Raw genomic sequence first — 6,000 nt, 5'->3', positions numbered from 1 at the left:
ATAACAATTTGTCCTGGTCCGAACGATTAGCTCTGACCACTCTAGAGAAAAAACAGAACATCGTGTTAAAAGCATCTGATAAGGGTGGTAACATTGTGGTCATGAGTAGGGATGATTATAAAAAAATGTGTGAGGACATATTGTTTAACCATAATTGTTACACCATTTTAAAGGATAACCCCACAGCACTATTCAAGAAGGAGTTGCTGAGCATTCTGAGTGATGCAAAGAGCAGATCCTTGATTAGTGCAGGAGAGTTTGGGTTCCTGTACCCACAATTTCCTGTTATGGCGTGTTTCTATAGCCTGCCCAAAATCCACAAAGGGTATCCTCCCTTACGTGGCAGACCCATTGTTTCAGGCATTAACAATTTAACTCAAAATGTGAGTACTTATGTTGATCAGGTGTTGCGCCCCTTTGTCTTAAGTCTTACATCATATGTACGTGACACCATGGATGTCTTGAAACAGATTGATGGTATTTCTCTGGAGAAAGATACAATCCTGGCTAGTTTGGATGTTGAGGCCTTGTATTCATCCATACCTCACAAATGTGGCTATAAAGCGATTGAGTACTATTTGGGATCAAGAGGTACACAGTTTGCTGCTCATAACCAATTTGTTTTGCAGTTATTACAGTTTGTTCTTGAAAAAAATATATTTATATTTGAAGATAAGATCTTTCATCAGCAATGTGGAACTGCAATGGGGAGTCCCGCTGCTCCCACCTATGCAAATCTATTTCTTGGCTGGTGGGAGGAGACAATTGTTTTTGGTGACAAATTTGTAAATTGGACTTCATCCGTTGGACTGTGGATTAGATATATTGATGACGTGCTTATTCTCTGGAACTCTTCAGTAGACGAGTTCCATAAGTTCGTAGCAGCCCTCAATAAAAATGATGTAGGACTTAGGTTTACATGTGAGATCAGTGAGAATGAACTGTCCTTTCTAGACTTGAAAATTATAAAAACGGAAGGAGGTACAATTCGCACAAAGGTACATCGGAAAGAGACAGCAACAAATAGTTTTTTGCAATGGAATAGCTGTCATCCTTATTCCCTCAAACGTGGCATTCCGAAGGGCCAATTTATGAGAGTACGTAGGAACTGTAGCTCTATGGGTGATTTTGAGTGCCAGGCCCAGGAACTCAAAACAAGATTGAAGGATAGAGGTTTCCCCAAGAGTGTTATTAGAAAGGCCTATGAGGGAGCTAGGGATGCAGATAGGCAATGTCTTCTGGTCCCTAAAAAACGGAAAGAGGAACAAGTTACCAGACTCATAGGCACCTATGACTCAAAACAGAATGACATTATGCAGATACTGAATAGGTATTGGCGTATTCTCAGTTCTGATATAGATCTAGCAGATCAGATCACACAGAGGCCTTCTGTCACGTATCGGAGAGGGAAAAATATAAGGGACAGAGTCATGCACAGCTGTTTTGACCCCATTTCACCTAGGGGTACTTGGCTGGATAGACAAACACCAGGCACTTTTAGATGCGGTGGTTGTAAAGCCTGTGATTTCATTCTTAAAGGAAATAGCTTTACCAGTGTTGTCACCCAAAAACAATACAATATTCGGGACTACGTCAATTGCAAGACAGCTGGAGTAGTCTACCTTATTACATGCCCATGCCCCCTAAATTATGTGGGTAAAACAGCACGACAACTTCGTCGTCGTATTAGGGAGCATATTGGAGACATTATTCATGGTAGGGACACTCCAATATCCAAGCACGTGCATGCAAAACACCAAGGCCAGGCAGCAGTGTTAAAATTTCAAGCAATTGAACTTGTCAGACCCCCCAAGAGAGGAGGGGACTGGGATAACCTGATTCTACGGAAGGAAGCGCAGTGGATCCATAGACTGGAATGCATACAACCACTAGGTCTAAATGAGCAGACTAACTATACATGTTTTATTTAAAATGTGTGATACCATCCCCCTATAGGTGTTTTACCTTGGGGTGGGTGAGTGTTTATCTGCATTTGTGCATTACTTATTTGAGATGGCTATACTTGTTAGCCAACATACTAAGAGATCGTTTTGTCAGTTTTTCTAAGGAACAGGGACCTCAGCAATTTCTTCCACCTCATATGTGTCTTTTTTTCTTGAGTTGCTTTGTGAGGTTGCCCACTTGCGGTGGTACACTGTGCCGCAAGATATACTTACAATATATTATCTTTTAGCGCTTACCTCCTCGTGTTTGGCAGTCCGGGCGACACGTCCTTGGCTTCCACTGCGCCTGCGCGTTCGGCTTGATGCGGCCGATGATGACCCCTGGCTGTCAGCTGACGGCGGGGGGTCACATGGGCAGGTGTCACGAATCGAGAGGGTGTTGTGATTGGTCAATTCATGTTTTGCCGCCGTACACGATGGGTGGAGTTTAGCGTTTATAGTAACCTAGCGCCTGCTATGGAGTATGCCGTTGACATCGATACGTGCATCTTCCCGTGACGCACAGCGGAATATCCGCTGTTGAAATACTAATATCGCTGGTGATGAGGCCAGAGTTACCAAGATACGGACCCCTGAGGATGAGTATCTGAAACGCGTAGGGTCGTTTAATGTTTAAGGAACGTGTGCATTGGGGACAATATATTGTGTGAAACCCAGCGTTAGGAGATCCGTAATTGTCGGACACCTATGCTATAATTAGGGCTTGTACTACTGTTGTGCCCTGGGTATATGCTGATTCCTACAAATATCGTTTATACACAGAGATATAGGTATCATAATAACTCAGTGTTTCCTTGTTTAATACATTTTTTAAATTTTCACGGTGGGGCTTATGTCACAGTGGTGTGTTACCCCTGTTTTTAAACTAGTTACTATTAAAGATATCTTTTTACTCAGTTGTCAATTCAGTGAACCTTATAATTTAAATTCTTTATATTGTGGGAGCACAATTAGATTCTATCTAACTATACAGTGAAACTATATTTAATCTATACAGTCAATAATTTTGTTTTATCTGGGTATGGCAGCCTTTGCACTCTCAGATTTAAACACAGAAGGGTGGATGAGTGAGGCTAAAAGTGTTTTCTCTGAATGTGAACTGGTGTATACAGTTCAGGGTGCGTCTCTTAAATCTACCTTTAAAAACCTTAATAGATTGCATAAAGATTATACGAGAAGTTGGTGGGAGATCCAGAGTCTGGAAAATTATTTAAAGAACAAGATAGTTCCCAGAGGCCTCAGGGTCCCCATTGTCCCAGCATTAAGATTAAGAACTGCTAATATAAAAGAAAGGTGGGAACAGGAGATTACAGGGAGTTCACTTAGGCTTATGCAGATTTTGGTAGAGGAGGAAAAAATTCAGTTCGACTTTATTAGTGCTGAGCTTAAAAAAGAGATTGAGGCAGTTAAAACCCTGGTAGATACCCCTGGTTTTGATAAACGGGATAAAATCCTTCAACAAACCTTAGAGAGATTTACCAATCATCTTAAGGAACGCAAACACTTCCAATTCCAGAGAGATCTACAGGAATTTAGGGAGAAAAAAGCGTATGATTTTGTCCATACACAACAACAACAATATCAACAGACCAATAGGGGGACGAGGGAATCTGACCCTTCCACATCAGAGAGTGAAACCACAGACTCTGAAAGAGTGGGCCCATTTTTCGGTGGTAGCGGTGGGAAACAAAAGTTTAGGGGAGGAGCTAGAGGTAGAAATAGAGGCCGTGGTAGAGCCTCTTCTAATAGTGGCAATAATTTTTTAGCCAACAATCCTCCCATTTCCCGCTATATGCTGAGGGGACAAAAGGATTAATGAAGGGAAAAAATATGGATAGACTACAAATCATTAACCTATCTGAATACAATTTGAGCGCATCAGAGAACACATTATTAGAGAAAGGACTTTCCTTTGTCCCCACAGTTAAATTTGACTCTTTCTCGTGGATAAAAGATCTTAATTTATTTGCTCGCAAACTCAAATGGATTAAATTTTTCAAACATCATAATAGAAAAAAATGTATGGAACTAGGGTTGGAAGAGTCTGATATGGAAGGCCTTGTAGCCTTAGAGGGGTTATTAGAGGAATCTGGAAGAGCTCCAGGTCTAGGTCCCTTTACCAACCTAAAAATGAAGAGTAGAAAGCTGCCACCTATAGGAGATTTTACCAATGTGGATTTATTTGTGGATATGGTGGGAGATGAGATCAAAAATCTTAGTCAGGATAGTAGGGGCATGGATAACAATTTGTCCTGGTCCGAACGATTAGCTCTGACCACTCTAGAGAAAAAACAGAACATCGTGTTAAAAGCATCTGATAAGGGTGGTAACATTGTGGTCATGAGTAGGGATGATTATAAAAAAATGTGTGAGGACATATTGTTTAACCATAATTGTTACACCATTTTAAAGGATAACCCCACAGCACTATTCAAGAAGGAGTTGCTGAGCATTCTGAGTGATGCAAAGAGCAGATCCTTGATTAGTGCAGGAGAGTTTGGGTTCCTGTACCCACAATTTCCTGTTATGGCGTGTTTCTATAGCCTGCCCAAAATCCACAAAGGGTATCCTCCCTTACGTGGCAGACCCATTGTTTCAGGCATTAACAATTTAACTCAAAATGTGAGTACTTATGTTGATCAGGTGTTGCGCCCCTTTGTCTTAAGTCTTACATCATATGTACGTGACACCATGGATGTCTTGAAACAGATTGATGGTATTTCTCTGGAGAAAGATACAATCCTGGCTAGTTTGGATGTTGAGGCCTTGTATTCATCCATACCTCACAAATGTGGCTATAAAGCGATTGAGTACTATTTGGGATCAAGAGGTACACAGTTTGCTGCTCATAACCAATTTGTTTTGCAGTTATTACAGTTTGTTCTTGAAAAAAATATATTTATATTTGAAGATAAGATCTTTCATCAGCAATGTGGAACTGCAATGGGGAGTCCCGCTGCTCCCACCTATGCAAATCTATTTCTTGGCTGGTGGGAGGAGACAATTGTTTTTGGTGACAAATTTGTAAATTGGACTTCATCCGTTGGACTGTGGATTAGATATATTGATGACGTGCTTATTCTCTGGAACTCTTCAGTAGACGAGTTCCATAAGTTCGTAGCAGCCCTCAATAAAAATGATGTAGGACTTAGGTTTACATGTGAGATCAGTGAGAATGAACTGTCCTTTCTAGACTTGAAAATTATAAAAACGGAAGGAGGTACAATTCGCACAAAGGTACATCGGAAAGAGACAGCAACAAATAGTTTTTTGCAATGGAATAGCTGTCATCCTTATTCCCTCAAACGTGGCATTCCGAAGGGCCAATTTATGAGAGTACGTAGGAACTGTAGCTCTATGGGTGATTTTGAGTGCCAGGCCCAGGAACTCAAAACAAGATTGAAGGATAGAGGTTTCCCCAAGAGTGTTATTAGAAAGGCCTATGAGGGAGCTAGGGATGCAGATAGGCAATGTCTTCTGGTCCCTAAAAAACGGAAAGAGGAACAAGTTACCAGACTCATAGGCACCTATGACTCAAAACAGAATGACATTATGCAGATACTGAATAGGTATTGGCGTATTCTCAGTTCTGATATAGATCTAGCAGATCAGATCACACAGAGGCCTTCTGTCACGTATCGGAGAGGGAAAAATATAAGGGACAGAGTCATGCACAGCTGTTTTGACCCCATTTCACCTAGGGGTACTTGGCTGGATAGACAAACACCAGGCACTTTTAGATGCGGTGGTTGTAAAGCCTGTGATTTCATTCTTAAAGGAAATAGCTTTACCAGTGTTGTCACCCAAAAACAATACAATATTCGGGACTACGTCAATTGCAAGACAGCTGGAGTAGTCTACCTTATTACATGCCCATGCCCCCTAAATTATGTGGGTAAAACAGCACGACAACTTCGTCGTCGTATTAGGGAGCATATTGGAGACATTATTCATGGTAGGGACACTCCAATATCCAAGCACGTGCATGCAAAACACCAAGGCCAGGCAGCAGTGTTAAAATTTCAAGCAATTGAAC

The sequence above is a fragment of the Rhinoderma darwinii genome, chromosome 1, assembly GCF_050947455.1.
Source record: "Rhinoderma darwinii isolate aRhiDar2 chromosome 1, aRhiDar2.hap1, whole genome shotgun sequence".
Classification (NCBI taxonomy): domain Eukaryota; kingdom Metazoa; phylum Chordata; class Amphibia; order Anura; family Rhinodermatidae; genus Rhinoderma; species Rhinoderma darwinii.
This window is presented reverse-complemented; position numbering follows the sequence as displayed.